This window comes from Brienomyrus brachyistius, chromosome 24 (genome assembly GCF_023856365.1).
Source record: "Brienomyrus brachyistius isolate T26 chromosome 24, BBRACH_0.4, whole genome shotgun sequence".
In the NCBI taxonomy this organism is placed as follows: domain Eukaryota; kingdom Metazoa; phylum Chordata; class Actinopteri; order Osteoglossiformes; family Mormyridae; genus Brienomyrus; species Brienomyrus brachyistius.
In genome coordinates, this window is record NC_064556.1 from 2,191,457 (window position 1) to 2,211,817 (window position 20,361).

General features: G+C 46.5%; 1 protein-coding gene across 1 annotated transcript in view; it reads right to left on the reverse strand.

Annotated features, from left to right (window-relative positions):
- LOC125720187 (neurexin-1-like) overlaps positions 1-20,361 on the reverse strand; it is a 609,464-nt gene that overhangs the window by 500,053 nt on the left and 89,050 nt on the right.

Below are 20,361 nucleotides of genomic sequence, written 5' to 3' on the forward strand. Positions count from 1 at the left end.
AGAAGATAGATTACGCCACGAGAGATGAGGAGCAGGAGAAGTCAAGAGTGAGCAACCATGAGAAGAGAGAGCTCCAGCCAACTGAGCAAAGCAATAAATGTAAATTAACTGACATTAACCAGTAAGGACACCATATTAACCAGTAAGGAGACCATAACTCCAAATGGTTAAGCTACATTGTTCTACAGAGACCTTCAGCAAGTGTTTCTGTTGCTTCAGCTAGTCGTTGATAAATGAAATGGCGCACGGTTTGCCGTCGTGCCCTTTTAATCCTGCCTGCTCTCTGTCGTCGGCCCGCTGGACATCTGACCGCGAATCGGACCTTCAGCTGACCAGCTGTGGCAGAGATGGCATAGATACGTTCATTACAGTCAATGTCAATGGCACAGAACTACTCATTGATCAAAGGTTCATGTCCTTCACCACTGCATGGCCTGTTGCTATGTAAGGACAGACATATACTATGTTTGGGTCACTTATGTACTTTTTATTAAAAATGTCATTCAGGGGAAATAACTTGATTTAAATAACCAAGCCCTGTGGCCTTCATCCTCCAGGGTCATGTGACTTCTGTCTCAGCTGTGTGTGGGCAGGTATACATTTACTTTTTGGGGACCAAATGTCCCCACAGTGTGATAAAAACATAGGCAAAGTGTTAAGTTTGCGCTTGGGGTGGGGGGCGGGGGGGGGAAGACTGCCTTCAAACAACTAGCCAAGAAAAACTGCCAAATTCGTGCATGATAAACTTCTGTTAGATATCCAGGTGAAACTCTCAACGCGCCGCTGACCTAACGCAGGGAAGTCGCCTCTTTTTCTGACTGCTGCATTTGTGTTTAAAAACGCAGACATGAGCCTCCATCTTCACTTTTCATCCACGCTACCCTGGAGTTTACAACCGGCAAAAACGGAGACTACTGACGACGCTCTAAGGGCGTTGAAAAGCACTCTGATTGGTTCCTACTCCTCCTGTGACCCATCACTGATTTGCTCCCACGAGTTACACCCTCTCATCCGAAGTAAACAATACTCCAACATGGCAGATATGAAGGAGGTGCCCCCCCCCATATACTCCACCGATGGATAAAAACCTGATATTTTGACCCTGGGGGTAAAACTCATGTGTTTGGTTTGGTTAGTCATGTTTAAGGTTAGTGCTGGGTTTTGGTTAAGGTCGTCAGGTTGGGATTACAGTTTTGATCATTGAAATGAGTCCCCACAAAGATATGAGTACAGGTGTGTGTGTTTGTGTCTTTTTGTCTGTCTGTGTGTATGTACATATGTGTGTGTGTGTGTGTGTGCCTCTGTGTCTATGTGTGTGTGTGTGTGTGTCTGTGTGTCTGTACATATGTGTGTGTGTGTGTGTGTGCCTCTGTGTCTATGTGTGTGTGTGTGTGTGTCTGTGTGTCTGTACATATGTGTGTGTGTGTGTGTGTGTGTGCCTCTGTGTCTATGTGTGTGTCTGTGTGTCTGCGTGTCTGTACATATGTGTGTGTGTGTGTGTGTGTGTGTGTGCCTCTGTGTCTATGTGTGTGTGTCTGTGTGTCTGTGTGTCTGTACATATGTGTGTGTGTGTGTGTGTGTGTGTGCCTCTGTGTCTATGTGTGTGTGTGTGTCTGTCTGTGTGTCTGTACATATGTGTGTGTGTGTGTGTGTGCCTCTGTGTCTATGTGTGTGTGTGTGTGTGTCTGTGTGTCTGTACATATGTGTGTGTGTGTGTGTGCCTCTGTGTCTATGTGTGTGTGTGTCTGTGTGTCTGTACATATGTGTGTGTGTGTGTGTGTGTGCCTCTGTGTCTATGTGCGTGTGTCTGTGTGTCTGCGCGCACGCATAATTCCACCCCGCATCCAAAAGGTGAACAGTCAGGTGCTTCAGTGTCGCCCCCCAGTGGCCGTAGTGTGCTTCTGCATATTAGTGAGTATCTGCACTGCGATGGGCCGACTTCCTGGCATCAGTGTTAACCTGAGCGTCACCCTGCACTGGATAAATCCGTATGCAGAAGGGACTGAATGCATTAAAGGCAGACTCAGTGCTGTATGGCAGAACAAGGCCTTGGAGAAGAACTCGTTCTGGCTAAATATACACATCAGACATCCCCCATTCTTGTGCCCTATAAGGTCTGCGACAGGCTCCAAAACCTCCCTCCTGGCCCTACCCTCCACCCCCATGACCATATCTAACATGGTCCAGTTGGAAAATGAATTGATAGTTTGAATCTGGACAAGGGATTCTTGATTTCTTTATCTAAAAACAACAACAATAATAATAGTAATAATAATAATAATAATAATCAACATCAAGCACGCATAATTGCGGTAGGATGAAATCCCTCACTGTGTCTTACTCTTAGCGTGGGTTTATCTTATCATAATAACCATTTAAGTCACTCATTATAACAGCATCAGATAAATAAATAAAATTAAAAAAATTTCCTTTGTCTTCGAAAAGCACCCGGCACCAATCAAAAGGTCAAAGCACTTTGAGGCGTGAGATTTAGTATAAAAGGCCTTTAGTTTTCTGTCATGTGCAAATACAAGGACTAGTTTTCAACGCGAAAATCGGATCAAACACGAGGCTGGTAAAAGTTGTGGTCGAGAGCTTTCACTTTGTGGCCTCATACTTTGTGGCCAAAACGGGCTCTCGAGGGATATCCTTGATGCTTTGTGTGCAAATATAATCACTGGCATGTTACTTGATGTAAGAGACTAAGAAGTGGTTTGACCTGTGCACCGCATGACACACAAGTTGCATGTTCGTTCATAGTCTGGCTGCAGCCATAAATCTCGTCTCCTGGGAAGCAGAAGACCCATTCATCTGTCTCCGCTGACAGAGGGTGTTAATTAACCAGGATCTCTTGCAGAGGCACTTCATAATCTTCAGCGCGGAGGTGCCAGGATTGAGGGAAAATGAGAAGGCCATTTACAGGCAAGGATAACATTAAAATGCATGATCACCATCGACTTTTGTTAAGGTGTCTCCCACTTGTTTAATCCTCTAATTGATAAAAAAACTCTCCGAGTTATTTTCAAAAATCTGTTCTGTTCTATGACAGAAACAAAGGGGAAAAAGGAGAAATTTAATTTAGATCTTATGGTAATGCCATTTCAGAAGATAGAGATCACGCAGATAATGTGGCATTTATCTGAGTCCCTGCAGACACGCATCTTTTAGATCCTGACACCCACCTATGAGATTTTCAGTGATTCCTCGCAAGAACAATATGAGTCAAAGCAAGTAATGAAAGTGTCATCCCTGCCTTGCAGAGGACCTTTTTTTCCGTCCAGGACAAATGGAACAGAAAACCCAGAAATTTATACTGCAATGTCCTTCTTCATCTTTGATCTCTGAGTTGAATTAATTCATAATTATCTTATCTGCTATCACTGCAGATGTCAACAATTATAACAAGAAAACGTGGGAAAAAAAATCTGAAAATCGCACAAAATGAATGAATAAATAAATGCCAGAATATAAAATGGGTTGACCAGAACGATGACATGGTACCATTTGTTGAATTTAGTATGAGCTGAAAAGCCCCCAGACCAAGCCTTAAAGATCAAAACAACAAAAATGGAGGCGGTGGTGAACAAACCAAGGAGAATGAGAATAATAACGCTGAGGACCGACGAGGCCAGTTCCAGCGTGACAGTGGCTCAGAGTGTAGAGAGAGTGTCATTTTCAGGCTGTAATTACCTCAGCCTCAAATCCATTAAAGTCTTACAGAGTGATTTGTTTTATGCTTTGTTTAACTCTCCTATTAAGCTGCCGGTGAATTTGAGACATTTCAGTCTGTTTGACAGCAGAACTGGTATATCTATTAGGTTCTTGCTTAATCTTAATTACTTCGCTGGGGCTGATGAGTATTATGATGTTGTAGTGTGTTTTGGAAGGTCTGTTTACACGTTGTACTGGAAGATAATTTTATGGGTTATGTGCGTGGAAATTTGCAAAGAATCTCTCTAGTTACATTATTTGTTTTACCTTGAGTGGTTATAACCAGACTATCCGAGTTCTCCTTTTCAGAATATCACTGACAGACATACTGCAGAATGTGGATGAGAAATGAAGGGGGCAGTTTCTGAATGGTCACATAAAGGAAGCATTCTCAGAGGTGGGGAACATCTCAGAGGTGGGGGACATCTCAGAGGAGGAGGACATCTCAGAGGCGGGGGACATCTCAGAGGTGGGGGACATCTCAGAGGTGGGGGACATTTCAGAGGCGGGGGACATCTCAGAGGAGGGGGACATTTCAGAGGCGGGGGACATCTCAGAGGAGGGGGACATCTTAGAGGCGGGGGACATTTCAGAGGCGGGGGACATCTTGGAGGAGGGGGACATCTTAGAGGAGGGGGACATCTCAGAGGAGGGGGACATCTCAGAGGAGGGGGACATCTCAGAGGCGGGGGATATCTCAGAGGAGGGGGACATTTCAGAGGTGGGGAACATCTCGGAGGCGGGGGACATCTCAGAGGCGGGGGACATTTCAAAGACTGATTGAAGATTATTTGGAGCACTATTCTGCCACGGCTGTTCCTTCATCAAACGAGATTGGCGGAAATGCGAAATAGGCTACAAAGCAGGGATTCGGGAAACCTCAAGATGCAAACGCAGGAAGATCCGCATCAGAACAACAAAGCCGAAGGCAGACCGTCAGCATCCCATGTAATCAAAATGGTACCAGGGCCTACAAGATCGTACTCGTATCTCTGGTACATAACCAGCATCTGAACCGAGCCAACAGAGAAGATTATAGAGGTGATGTGTCCTGGAGAATTGTTTTGATAACCATGACGTCAGACCCGCTTGATGTGCAAGAGCAAAGCTGCATGCAATCAAAGGTATAGCAACAACATGGGATGGTGTAACTCGTGTACAATTCCGGCCCTCATATTTCAATGGATGAATTGCTTGTTCCGGTGAGGAGATGCCGTTCCTTCAGGCAGTGCGTACCAAAGAAGTCAGTGACGCGTCACCGAGAATCTCGCCAGCACGGAATGCGGAGTCTCGCTATGCATACTGAAGCCGATGCCGGAGAACCATCTGGAGGAACAGCTGAGAAGAGTCATGAGATGCAGGTGCTGCTGGATATAAGCGAGAGCCCTGCAAGGTCATTTGGCAACTTCACCGCAGTCTGACTGGCAGTTGAGCTACGCAAGAGGAACAGAGGACGCGCGAGTCAGGGTAATTCTGCAGATTCCTCTTGAAAGTCTGTAAATTTTATTGCGTTACCCCAAGAAAAACGAGAAAAGGTGCATCCCTGAAGTCAAGCCAAGAAGTGAGAATAAACCTGAATGCACAGCTCCCCCAAAGAAGCCCGTAATGGGTGGTAAATGACAACCAGGACTGCCCAGCAGCCTGCGTGGACATGCGTATACTGCTTACATACTCTGGGCCAAAAACAAGCTGGCGCAATGACAGGTAATTCCTGTGGGATTTTGGAAATATCCAGGTCCAGGGGTAAGGCTGAGTACCCCGATCCCCTGCGGGTGCCCCCATCGCCCACAGCGTTCTAGTTAAGCCACTGGGGGGGGGCCACGTCCTGAACAGCTACTGTACAGTGAGCTGAGGTCCCAGGAGAAGAGAGAAACAGCAGTGGGACCACATGCAAACAAACAGGTGAACGAACAAACAAACCACAACAAGAGCGGGAGCAGCAATAATAATAATATATAATAACAATTACAATAATCATAATAAGAATATAAACTAATGTGAAGGGATCGCTTGAATATAGGTATGTGAAGCTCATCGATCAATTTTAGCAAAATCAGTCAAAAAGAAAATCCACTCAAAGAAGAATATTTTATTTTATTTTTTATTGTCTCTTTTCCTCACCACACACTGGTTTTGGTCTCCTGTTTGTGTGTGTACTTTTGTTAAATAAATATAATATTTAAAAAAAAAAAAAAAAAAGACTATTTAACGGTATTTTTTTTTTTTTTTTGCAGAAATTCTCCATTTAGCTGTCAAATTGACTCCCACTCTGCCTAGAACATGCTACTGTAGCTTTAGCGTCTTCAGAACGCGTCCCAATCGCTGCTGGTGTCACAGACACAATCCTCAGTGGTGAGTAATCTATTGTTCGGCCGTAGAAAGGACTGTCGGCCGTCTGGCGGAGGCCTGAATGCGGCAGTGAACTTTCGGCGAGCTACTTTACTAGGAGCTAATAGATACGCCTGCTCATAATCCACCTCAATCGCACCAGCGCGTATAACTCTGCCTTTCTGCTCTTGTAGGTACATAATGTCCCGAAGAATGGGTTCTCCTGAAGAACAGGCCATGTGGGGCGAATGACGAGGCCTCATTATACAACTTCTCCTTCCTGACGGAACTAAGGGAGCCTAAACATTCCAAAACTTCACATTTTCTTACTTTTCAACGGGATGCCCTCACAAGTCCTCACAACTCTATGTCTATGTATGTACTCTGTGTGTGTGTCTGCGTGTGGGTGTGTGTGTATTCTTTGGTAGTCATACATGCAAATCAAAGTGTTCTTAATAATTCCTAGATCTTCTCATGTATAATTCGAGAGAATGAATAAGATTTTGCCTGATGTCCTACATATTGAGCTAATCTCTGTGAGCATGGTCTCTCCAGTCCCTTCCCAGATCTGCGGTAGCTGCAGGAGTGAGACACCCTGTATTCATGCTAAAAAAAACCCAATGCCAGCAAACCATCGGGGACTGAATTCTATAAAAATATTATATGACTGTCCAGGGTAACCGTATTAAATATGAACAAACGACAGTGGCGTGGCTAAAATACTCGTTTTTCTTAAGAGAAGTGATGCATTACGGCGTGCTTGCAGGGAGTGCTCGAAAACAGGCTCCTTCTGTTCAGCGTAAACGCAGAAGAATTACAGGGCAACAGAATTACGTGTGAGAGCGGTTATGGATTATGGAATGAAAGACTAATGAATTTGCACCTGAGAGGTATAGCACGTCTATTTGACGTTTAATCTCACCAGCGGATGGCGTACTCTCCTGCCTTCCTTTGTGTTAATTGCAGGAATGGCCATGCAATTATGTAAAGCACATACGAGAAGCGTAACTCTTTTTCAGAGAGCTCGTAATCCACAAGAGGACTTTCAGCACCTGGTGTAGGAGGTAGAAACGCTACTCTGGTTCGAGTCAACAATGGCTGTAAATGGAACAACACTGTAACACGTGAAAGGAATCCATAGATGCAGGGCAGTACGCTGGAGGCGCGAGTGGGAGGACTGGGAAATGTTCCAGGAAACCACAGGTCACAGGGCTGGAAGAGGAGGTCCTGAAGATACGGTACCCAGATGGGGCATAAACGTCAGCTGGGGGAAGTACATGCCTACAGACAGGCAGCCTTCTCCAAGGGATGGCATGGGGGTCATGTGGACCCCGCCAATCAATGCGGGCTGCACATGTCGCTGACTCTCTCTGCTCCAATCCTGCCAACAGCCCCATTAAGACCAGAACAAATCTGATGGCCAGGCCCCAGTTTTCCATGGGGGAGGTGGGGCACCAGTGCAGGTTACTCCTATTTCATCCTGGGGTAGGAATATGGGCATGTTGGGTGGGTACCAGCGCTTGAACCGTGTTAGTGGTCGCACGGGGCGGGGGGAGGTGGCAATGAGGGGGATGGGGGACCCCTTGTGTGAATGAGGAGGCCGTTCCCCCCTCCCCTAGTCCCCTTGTGGTGTCAACTCTGGTTAAGAGCGACGGCTCTCACCTTCTGCTGCGCCCTGGATTTGAAGTAACATTACAGATTTTAATTGAGATAATTATCCGTTACGAGTTGGGCATATTGTCTATTCGGGGGGGGGGGGGTGGGGAGGGTTGTCCTCACAAGGCATGCGTCATGCTTTTTAGTGCACAAGAGTGAGCACGCCTGCACGGTGATCGCCAAGGAAACGGAGAGCGAGGCAATTTAGATAAAATTGGCCGCAGTAAATGACACCCGATTACCATCTTAAATATACTGTCAAAAAGCAATTTGTGTCTCACATGCCAGGGGCTGGAAATTTGCATCTCATTAAGATGGGATATCGTTTAGGTCGCCGATTCTTCGCTTCAGATCCCTCTTAGACACCCACTAATTTAGGCACCTGGATCTGAATGTGTAGATTTTAGCTCGGTGTTACGTGCACGCCGCCCAATTCGCTTGCCCGTTACTGTGCAGGAAGCAACTTCTACTTCATCGTAATGCCGCCTTCCAGATTATTAACTAACGGAGAACCAAAAACACATCGCCTATAAATAATTGGATGAAGCTTCTATAGCGAGAGAGGAACGGATAATGAGAAAGGGAGGGAAATATCAGACCATGTCTTCCTTAGGATCAAATTAATATATGCATATTGCAGGCTTTGTCTCACTGCTGTTATTATTACTCGTATTGATTGGGTCCTATCATGATGGCTGTGTGTGTGAATATGAAATATGCATGTGTCAAAATACTACGCTGCCTGTACACAGACAGACATGAACGCACATATATACAAAGGAGAATGATAATTAATGTAATCCAAATACAATAATTTGGTCCAGCAAACCAGAACAGGATGAGGAATTTGAAGATGGATGGTTGGATGGATGGATGGATGGACGGACGGACAGATGGATGGATGGACAGACAATCATTTGTTTTAATAAAATCCATTGTGCTGATTTCTTCAGTCATAAATAACTATGACATCATGCATTCTGCAGTGCCTTTAAGGTTATTGTGTTGGCCCCAGTAATCAGATTTGTTTTATATATTCAGGCTGAAATACCTGGCATGTGTTAACGAACTGCTTGGCCAAGCTCCTTAAATCCAAACCTGGTATTAGTTTAACACGTTTATAAAGAGATCAGACTGTTAGAGTAAGACCGGCTGGTAGGAATTCCCCTGGGAGCGGACATTGATGTTTACCAATCTGACAAACAGTTTAATTAAAAAAAGATAAACAAGGTTTGCTACAGCAAACACAGCAATTTGATTCAACCAGCGTATTACTACTACATGAAATAATAAGTCATCGGGATAATTAATCAAGGGCCAGGCAGACAAGTAACATTTACAAAGAGATTACATGCATTGTGGGTCACCGACTTGCAGCCATCCCAGGAAGGAGTGTCATGTGACTGCGGTTCTAGGTGTTGATTCGTTGCCTGTCCCAGATTCCAAGGTTATGGGTAAAATTGTGTGTCAGTTTGGTTTTGCCCCCACTAAGCTGGACCACACCCAGAAGGTGCTGGGGCATTTTGGTACCCTTCCATCACGATGCACCTGTCGTGTTTATTTTCACATCCGCACAAATGGCTGCCTTATTTCTGGCTTTTATACTTGGTGTCATGTTGACCCCCTCCCTGCCCAGACTCCTTTATTCCTGAAAAGAGACACCCCCTCCCCACAAAACACCATTACCCTTTCCTTATTGTACTCCTTTTTTCCTAGTTTTAACTGAGTATCCGTGACGTCCAACTATTTTCTAACTATTTTAAACTTCCACAAATGTGTGTTACAACTGAAAAGGTTCCCTTTCCCCTGTTTTTCACATAATAAGATATTAAGTTTGTAATAGATTCAGGATTCGAGAGGTTATTCATCATATATGCAGCCATATAGGTGCAACATGCAGTGGGAGGAAGAGAACGAAACGAAAAATAAAAATAGAAAAAAATAATATATTAGCAAGGGAGATGATGGAATTAATTTAAATATCAGATGAAGGGACTTAAATATAAAGTGACAGAACAGAGTGACAGTGGGTATGGATGAGGTTTAGGTTCAGATGCTTGTTGGCATGTCAGAGATCAGGATCCTGGTGGCCTTGAGGCAAACAATTCCCCTTGAGCCTGGAGTATGAAGTATCATAGTAATTAATTCATGCATTTTGTAGACATTTCAGAAATTCATAGCTTTCAAATGGTCTTAAATGACACCAATAAATGGCACTGCTCCAAATACCACACAAAGGAATATATTATGTCATACAGTCAGCGTCGATAGTCGAGTAAGAATCAATAAACCAGCCAATGAGATCCCACCCCTGTATGACGTTTAATGTGCTTCAGAATCCCCTAAGAATGATGATTCGGTCTAAATTAGCCCCACCCACATCAGCACCTGCTATATGCTTTTACTTTGGATTAACAGAATTTTCCTCCCAACACTAACGTTACTGTTGCCAGCTATAAACACACTTACGGCAAATGGGATCTCTGTGCATATTTGAAACAGGTCACTTTCACTTAGTCTTTTGTAAGAATGCGACTGAATAAAAATCTCGACATGAGGAAAAAAAGAAATGAATAGTTACATACCCTGCAATTATAATTTGCAATCAGCTTCCATTTTGCAGACATTTTGCAGCACTGAGACCCTTGAGCTAAAGCAAAGCCCTGCTTTTCACAGAGGCTAACTAACAGCGGCGGCAGCAGAGAACAGCGGCACGGAGGTGAGGTAATCAGCCATAGATATTTCTTAGACAGACAGGCAACCCCGATAACCATCTGCATTCGCGGGGCTTGACATAAGCAGGAAGCTCTAGGCCTTATCTCTGTAGCCCTGCTCGCCGGGGACCTCAGCAGACTCATTCAATATCCCGTCTGTTTCGGGATCTCTGGCTGCGCACCTTGATCCAGCATGTAGCTTCAGATACCGAAGCACGGAAAAAAAAAAAAAAACGTCCCGCGCATGAAATCAAAAGCCAACAATGGCGTGTGAACAGCAACGCTGATTGTACATTGTCTGGCTTTGTGGGAATTACAGCGTGTGGGAGCGCCGGAGGATTAACATCTACCGGCAGAGCTGATGGCTTCTCAGACTGGGCTGCCGTTGATTGCTTGTTATTTGGGTTTAATAACAGCTTATAGCTGGCGGGCGATGGGGCACGACGCTGGCTGCACGGTTTCAGGCGAACGCCGATTGATCCGGCGGATTTACGCTAATGCACTAAGTGCAGGCTTTATACTCCGCACATTACGGCTGCTGCCACCGTAGCTCCAGCGTCTGCTAGGCCTGTGCTTCTACACGCAATAAATGCGGTGCGATTACCGCATGGCGGCCTGCTGGCTCCATATCACAGCGTCATGGCAACTCAGGTAATGATCCGGCTGTGTAATATAGCTCCATGAAGCTGAGGTTCTTATTACACGGAAATTCATCCATATCTATCTGCACTCTACGGACAAAAGTATTGGGACACCCCTGGTAATTACAGGAATAAGCCACACCCACTGCTGACGTGCAGGTGTATAATTAAGCACGCAGCCATGCGATCTGCAGCGTCGAACAACAACACGGAATGGGGGGGTCATTCAGAAGAGGTTGGTCAGTCTGGCACCATCACTGGACACCATTGGTCACCTTTCCAGCAAGTCGGATCTCCACATTTCTGTCCTACTAGAGCTGCCCTGATCAACAGGGAGTGACGTGACTGTGAAGTGGAACCATCTGGGAGCGAGTTCATCTGCAAAGTGGGGGCCACACAAGCTCACAGAGAGGGACCTGATCACCCAACGTTACTACCCAACATCAGTACCCAACCTGAATGGCAGCAAATTCCACCAGGAGAATACAGAGCATCCATCCATCCATCCATCCATCCATCCATCTAGATACCCTTAATCTGCAGGGGTCATCCTGTCAATACTTACTCATCTACAGTCACATACCAGTATATCATGGAGGAAACACAATCCTTAGCATCGGCTGGGATGTTGACAGTGCTCCGCAAATATGTGAGCTTGGACAAAGTATCCGGGCACCTCAAGTCAAGGCAAGTCAAGGCAAGACACTTGGGCTTTGCTGTCATCAAACCCTCGGCCAGTCAGACTGCTCGGCCACTTAAGGCGCCGCCTTCTGCTGGTTTCACTTTGTCTCAGACAGGGGGCGCTAGCGGTGAAGCTTCCATAGGCCGTCACAAGAGCTTTGACCGGTACTGGTCCCACCATCCATACAGAGGTGTACAGTGGCATGGAGCAACGTCTCCACAGGACTGCAGTGTGACATACAGGGGGCAAGGCTACAGTAATATAACGTGCAAAACACAGGACAGTGCAAAACAGAGGGGCTGGACATAGGGGTTTATATGCTTAGATTCCAGTGCATGTAAAAAGTTACATTAACTGCACTTTCATAATGACTTCATAGGACATTCATAAGCAGCATGTAAGTATACCTTAATATCTTAACATACCTTAACGGCTTTAATATACCTTTGTTAATAATAACATAAATTATATGATAATAACAAACATTATAATCATATAATGTTTTTTATTAATGTATATTAAGGCTGTTGAAGTATGTTAGGATGTTAAGGTATACTTAACTTATAATGCATTATGAAGGTGCACTGAATGTTCTATGAATGCATTATGAAGGCGCATATAATGTGAAGTATTTCCAAATAAGTAATAAGTAGCATAATGTGGTGGAATAAATATAGTAACCGAGTAACAATGACAAGATAAAAAATAATAAGCTAATGTCACCACTGCCACCTACGTCACGTGATCCTGGTGATCTGGTACGGGATAATCCCCAGTGCTCTAATCCCATCAGCCCGTGCTAGAGTGATGAACTGCCATGACACAGGGGTGTAAGGTGCCTAACCCCGCCAGGCCGCTCAGCGGCGCCCTCGCTCTGCACCACACGCTTTCCGCTCATGCTGGAACGTTCCATTTCTGCAGGATCACGGGGGTGCCTCTTGCCAACATGCCGCGGCCTCTGATATCGTTTATTATTAGCGGTGGCGCCCATCTCCGGCGACGCGGAGGCCGGAGCTCTGCGCGGTGGGGTTCGATGGCTCCGCCCGGACTGCGTTGGCGTGCCGAGGCGACCGCAGGGCAGGCGCGTAGCCTCATCGACCCGCACCGCCAGCGAGTGGGGGAAGGAGCCAGTGCCGTGTCCTTCAGCAAATCCTACCGAGAATCTCTGGGGAGACCTGGAAACTGCTGGCCGCAGCGATTCCCGGTGAGCTTGATTGAATCCATCTAGGGGGACGGCTGGAAGGTTCCGGGCGCCAGCATGTGCATCCGTACAGACCACCCTGAGGAGGAGGCCGTTCACCCCTGGAGAGTGCTCCTCTCACGCCGCCACACATCACTCTGGGCCTCACCAGGCTCACGCATCCAGCCCCTCAGCTTCTCCTTATTAGATCCAAACCAGATTAAACCAGTCTTACTGTCCTCAACCTCACACTTCAAGTTTAAATTAATTACAGTACGTTCCAATTACAAATCAAATACTCAATCATCTAAAGCACATACAGGACACCTTGGGAGGATCTTTTCTAAGTTATGGCAGCAGATTTTGTACAGGCACATTTCCAGGAATTCCAGCGATGGGGATGGAAACAGAGACTTTAAACCAGACAAGTGGCAGCGTCTAATTTCACTTTTACATGCTATTCATTTGACTGATGCTTTTGTGCGAAATGATGCGCAATTGAGAAAGAAGGGTTAGGGTTAGGATTAGGGTTAGGGTTAGGGTTAGGGTTAGCCAGAGCTCAAGAAGCCATTGGTGAAATAATTTTGCAGACTCTGAGATTGGAACTGACAACCTACCGATAACAGGCACAGCATCTGAAGCTGCTGAGGCACACAGCGCCCTGTGGGCCTGCTGGGCTCTGACACACACACAGTACACTGGAGGGTCCACTCCATGACCGTGCTGAACACGAGAGACTGCGTTTGTAACTCTACACCACAATTAATCTCCCCTTCTCCAAAAAACCCCCACAAACACACAGACAGCATCGGGTGATTGGCTATCAGCACTCACACTGCTACCCATGCACTATAATCTAGAGGAGCGTCACAGAGCCCCTTTAATTATCCTGATATTTAAAGCCTGGCTTTCATTAACATATTTACATTCAATCAGGGAGCATGATTCTGCAGATAATCAACCCTTTCCGCATCTTCTTTTAATTAGCCAAATCAAATTTAGCGTGATTAAAACAGCCATTTTTCATCACCCCCCTCCCTGCCTAAGCCCCCCCACCAGCCCCACCTGGCCACAAACTGGCACCGACTGGCATCGCCGACCGAATCCGCTCCGACGGAGCCCATCGGGGGCACGGCGACAAGCTGTGGATTTCCGTCAGCGCTCCGGGTCTCGCCCGCGGATTCCCGCCTAGCCACCCGGTGAGAAGAGACGAAAGCAAAGGGCCCGCTTTGGGCGCCTGGCACTCCATGACTCAGAAAGCGGGGGCCTCATTCCAGGCGTCATGAAAGAGGCCGACTCGAAATGCAACTCCTGACTGAAGCTCTCCAGCCAATAATGAGAGGATGGTGGGAGCAGGAAGATCACTGGGGAGATTCCTACTGTTTGATGGGACCGGGAAGCCTCCATCTCCATTACAAGATGTGGAACCTGCGCAGGATTCTCCGCACACAAACAGGAACATGACCTCATAGCGGGAGGAAGACAAGGGGATTATGGGAAACATCCAGGGTAGACTAATAGCAGCTGCCCCAGCCCCCTTCTAACTACATGAGAAACATTTGCCAGGATTAAAGTGCTGATGTCATGAGGATTGTATACATGCATAACATACTCCTATTATATCTCTCATTTTTATGTATACAGTCTCATTATGGTGGGAGTCATAACAAAAAAAAAAAAAAAAACAAATACTTGGTTCAAAACTTAAAACAATTTTATATTGTGATAACAGTTCGTAATGTTTCGTAATAAAACTATGTTGTGGCGTGTATTTACGAAAAACCCATGTTTGTGATATTCGCTGACTACTGTGGTGCATGATGGGTATGAAATTTGGAGGCTACTTAAATTTCATCATCGGCAAGCTCACGCCCTAAGTGCCCTAAGGGGGGGGCATAGTCCATTTTGCCCCAGGGCCCAGTTTACAGTTGTTCTGCCACTGGAAAAATCCTTCATAGGGGAAGGAAAAAGAAAATTTAAGGGGAAAAAGTCACTTATGTTCGATTCGATTTTAAGTAGGCTGGGCGCAGAGGACGCACACAAAGGATTCATTATGGGAATATCGGTGATGAAAGAGGAGTCGTTCCGAGCCTTTGAAGGGAGATCTATAAGGCAGCACCGTGCCCTGGATTCCGGGCCAGGATGGAAACGCTGCTGTTTTATTAAGGACTCCTGCAACCGCTAGATTAACAGCCAAAATCGCTGGCTACTGGCTCAAAGTGTCGTGCTGATGATTAAAATATTCATAAAAATCTGCACATGTAATATCATTAAAAATATGCAACAGAGGCACTGCTGGCAATATCGATCCTCTGGGGGTATTAATCGATCTGTCTGGATTATAGATGCAGACGTGTTGCACACGTCTGAGGTAAAGATAACTGCATGCCTGTACTGTACTGTCATCTGTTTTCTCTGTATGTCACGCTGGACAAAAGCTGAATAAATGAATTAAACGACTGTTTTATTCCTATAATCATTTCCATTTTGTGTTTGGAACCTGTACAAGTGAGGGGCCATTAGGGGACAGAAATACCTCCCACCCCAATGTTAGAGAATTTATCAGATGCTAATGCTATTAGCATAGAAATGGACAGCTTGTCTCCAGGTGCGTGTGTGTTTGTGTGTGTGTGTACAGGAGTCTGGTCACATGAGCATAACACCCCGAGTTCCATGTTGCCTGGGGTTACAGCAGGAGTCTGGCTATGAATCTGGGTCCATTTCCCTGGTAACCTGTTTGGCAACCCCAACCCCTCACCAGGAGTGCACTGCAAGCAAAGCCAGGTGAGCACAGGTGTCAGTGGGGGTGGGGGTTTTCTCGAGAGGGGCCTCTCTGTGCCTCGCCGTCACCCGAATCCCAGGGCAGGCGTCAGGCCAGATTAAAAATGCATGTCCCCACCACGGTCGGAGTAATGGTGGCTGTCCCCGTTTGTTACCTCTCACCTCCACCTCCTTGCTGGGCCAGAGGGTGGTGGTGGCGGGGAGGGGGGGGCAGATGGAGCATGCTGTGAGCGACAGCGCAACCGGGGTGGGGTCAGGGGAATCTTGGGGGCACTGGGGGCACCCACCAACCGGATTTACGGCGTGTACAGCGACATCGCTGCGCGTGCTTATGGGGGAACATCCTCCTGTTTATATTACCGTCCCCTTTACACTCTCGTCTCGTTTCCTAAAGCTCTTGCGGATTAAATTACCCAACATGAAGGAAAGGAGAATGAAGTTCTCAGAGCCCACAGTGTTATGAAAGCAGCTCTTCAGGGGCCGGTGGTGTTCTAATCCCCAGGCGAGCCGGCCCCCGCACGGATGTGATGGAGGGGGGTGTTCGGCAGCAGCCGGATCCAGGCCGGGCTACACCGCCTGCCCTTGCCTCACCTTGCGGATCAAAGTGAAAGCGGAGCGACGGGTCGTAGCCGGATCAGGAGGCAATATCCAGGGGATCAGTGTTGGGGACGAGCTGCAGATAAACATGCCCGGGGGTGGGGGGGGGGTGGTCCCTAATTGCATGTGTCGGGATGCCGCCGGGATGCTGCTGGCCCGCCGAGGCATAATCTGCACAGGCCGATAATAAGAAGCAGAAGTAAACAAATGGGTCAGCAGGATTGTGGGAGATCGGCAAAGGACCCGATGAGCTGAAAACCGTGGACAGGCCTGCAGTGCTGCAGTCCATTTTCCATAAGAGTGAGCCATGGCGCAGGCTCGCGGTGAGCACAGAGAATATCCCAGAATGCACTGGAACAGTGTGCCCAAGACGCCAGCCTGTCGTACTCAAAACTGGTGTCAATCTGGAGACGCTGAGATGCCTGAGCACACGTTTGTGGAGCACAGGAAAACCAGGTAACATGAAAGAACATGAAAACGTCACACACACACACACACACACACACACACACACATACAGACAAACACACACATCTTTGCATTCATATCTTTGTGGGGACTCTCCATTCATTTACACGAGCACAATCCCAGCAAAGACGACCTTAACCTTTAGCCCGAACCTTAACCAGAAGTAACCAAACAAAATACAGGACTTGTAGCATTTCTAGCTGGGTCCCCACAATGTTATATATACACACACAAAGCCAAGAGGGGCTGGATCCCAAAACCCAGGCACTGCAAGGCGACAGCAGCGCCCAGAGTTACCACATTATCCAGCCGCCCCTGCTGAAGTTACAGATTAAATCAGGAAGTCAAATTCCAAGGCTTTCCAAAGGGTTTTGGAAGGGCATATTGGATGCAGCTGTACAGGAATTCTCCGTTAAGCTGGAAGGATGTGAGGGAATTTTATTATACAGTACCTGCCACAAATAGCAGATGCAACGTTTCTAATCCTGGCTTTAAAAAACAACACTGCACAATACAAAGCACTTTTGGATTATATAACAGAAAAACACCCAGAAAATTAATTGATATTTCTTACCATGTCATTAATAAATTAAAACCTATTTTAGTACTGCGATTCAGGACCCAGCACTAGAGAGACAATTCCCCTTAGTTGTCACAAAATGCTAATTTTAGCCAAAGTAGTATGAACACATCCCTACTTTTTATGCAGATATAAATATTACTGTAATGCCGTGACACTGAATTAAAAGGCAGCGTTTTAGGAAAGTTCCAGAATGCCACCCTAGTCCAGTGACACCTAAGCGGGTAGATGCTTGCGGACGGACTACCTGTGCCGATGACATAGACCGTCGGCGCGTCAATGAGCTGCTAGGCTTGGATTACATGAGGACCGTGTGAGTGTCGGTTCCTGACACTTATCCTGAGGAAGCCTGACTTTAGGTCATTGGTGGTCTCATCCCAAGACAACAAGAAACGGACTGAATGAGTTTAGGAAATTAGCTCCGCGATCAGGGTTAAGAGTGGGCCTCTGGCCCCTCGTGAGCTTGGACTGTCATGGCCACACCTTCCGTCCATCATTCCCATCTGCATTCTCATTCCCGCCCCCCCACATCCCCCGGATTCTTATTTTCACATCCAGAGTAAAGATTTGCACCGAATAGGACTCAGCGTAACAGCATTAAGACCATTCAGTGGTGCATAACCGACGGACAAAAGCTCTGCTAAAGAAAAACTAATGCAAAGTTTGGTCTGTGGAGCTGGGCGACACCCCAGGGCAGTCTGTAAACTGGGAGCAGCTGGCGAACAGCCGAGTCCGAGCCTTAAAAACAGACTCCTCTTCCTGCTGAGGCTGTGCGTGCAGACTGTCCCCAGTCTCCTATCTCCTGTCCCCAGTCTCCTATCTCCTGTCCCCAGTCCCCAGTCTCCTGTCCCCAGTCCCCAGTCCCCAGTCTCCTATCTCCTGTCCCCAGTCCCCTATCTCCTGTCCCTAGTCTCCTGTCCCTAGTCTCCTGTCCCCAGTCTCCTATCTCCTGTCCCCAGTCTCCTGTCCCCAGTCCCCAGTCCCCAGTCTCCTGTCCCCAGTCTCCTATCTCCTGTCCCCAGTCTCCTATCTCCTGTCCCCAGTCTCCTATCTCCTGTCCCCAGTCTCCTGTCCCCAGTCCCTAGTTTCCTGTCTCCAGTCCTGGATCTTCTGAGCAGTGGTGTCTTAATGGTCAGGGAAGCACGTTTGTAATTTGTAATTGCTGGTTTGAGTCCATGAGCAGCAAGGCTCCACTAAGGCACCCTGAGTAAGATACCACCCCCAAGCACTGCTCCCCGGGCGCTGAATTAGCTGCCCCCTGCTATGTCACATTATCAGATAAGGGTTAAATGCTGGGGACACATTTCATTGTTGTGCACTGTGTACTGTGGTGTGTCAACAATGACCACTGATCTCTAAATTCTAAAAAAAATTCTTGGCCAAACTCCAGCTGCCCCTGATCTGTGCCCCCCCCCCAGGCGCACACATATTGAGGAACAAAGTGCTGACATTGACTCCTCCCACTAAAGCGAAGGGTGAGTGTTCCTCCAGTGGTCTGACAAACCTGCAGAGACAGGCCACTGTATTTACTCTTCGTTCCCATGCCCTTACAGTCACTCGTCACTTGGCTGTTACAGAAATAGCGCATCTTTCGGACATTCCTGTGTACGGTTTTCGGAGATGACGTTCATTTTTCTGTGCATCAGTGCTACTGTAGCAGCAGAGGTTAATGAATTTAACAGATGCTTTTATCCGAAGCAGTTGAGGGAGCGGGGTCAGACAGTCCCCGAGGCAACTGAGGTTAAGGGCCTCAATCTCGGGCCCAGCAGCAAAATTCTGCTAAACCTGGGATTTGAACCGACAACCTTCCGCACAGCAGCTTAACCTGCTATGATACACAGCAGCCCAGATTATACACTCAGACTAAATACGCCAAAAGCAAAGTCCTGCAGGAGGAAATGCCTCAGTGATATCAAACTTTATATAAGAGGAATAAGCACCGGGGGGGGGTAGGATTTAAGGTCCAGGCTTCAGCGCAGTGCCTCAAACCCGGAAATGCAGAAAACAGAGGGGTCATGTAAACACTGCACCCACTTGTCAGCACCCAGGCCTTGAGCTGGCAGCTCTCCCTGTTTAAACCTTAACAAGACGCTCGTTCAGATCGCTCAGGTCGGGATCAAACGGCTTCCGATACCTGAGGCATTTTTCAGCTGCAGAGATCTGAAGATGACCTCAAGCTCACCTTCTACCGATGTTCCGCCTGCTGATGAGCCAAACTATTACATATAAATATTATCAATAATATTCAGAGGAACATAAATTATTTTAATGACTTTTAATTAATAGCATCAGGTAATAATTAACAATGTAGTTAATTTAGTTCAAAAACAGCATTATTATTATTATTATTATTATTATTATTATTTATTATTATTATTATTGGATTATATTATTATTAATGGTCTATGGATTTAATATCAAGTAATTTACTAAGATCATGTACCACTTGCATAACAAGATTACAGACGAGTATTACCGGAATTGCAATGAAAGCAGCGCAGTGATATGGAATTATAAAACTGTACAGCTTTGTTTTATAACTCTTAATCTATGTTTTACCTTGGAGAAAGCTCGGCATTTGCCATTGACTGCAGTGATTATCGTCAGTGACAAGACAATTTTAATCAACAATCTGTCTGAATTCGTTAAAAAAAATATTAAAAATGTATTTGCGCATATACACCGACTACACACATAAACACACAATGTTGAAGTCTTACATAATACTACGTAACGTAATTTCATTGTTTGTCCTTCTCCTATGGATCACATCGTACTCCATCAATTCGCGACTCAAGAACTCATTAGGCTGCTTAGATAAATGCCTCCTTCGCAGCTTTCAGATGCGGCGACAGCTTAAAATTTCCCCATAGGATACCAGAGAAGATTGAGCAGGGTTTTCCAGTACGGTTGCCGCGAACACCAGCTGTCACTGCGTCACAGGACGTGGATCCCCGTGGAGCTGGGATCACCTAACACGTCTGCAAACATCCCAAATATTCCCCATTTCCAAAGACCTGATT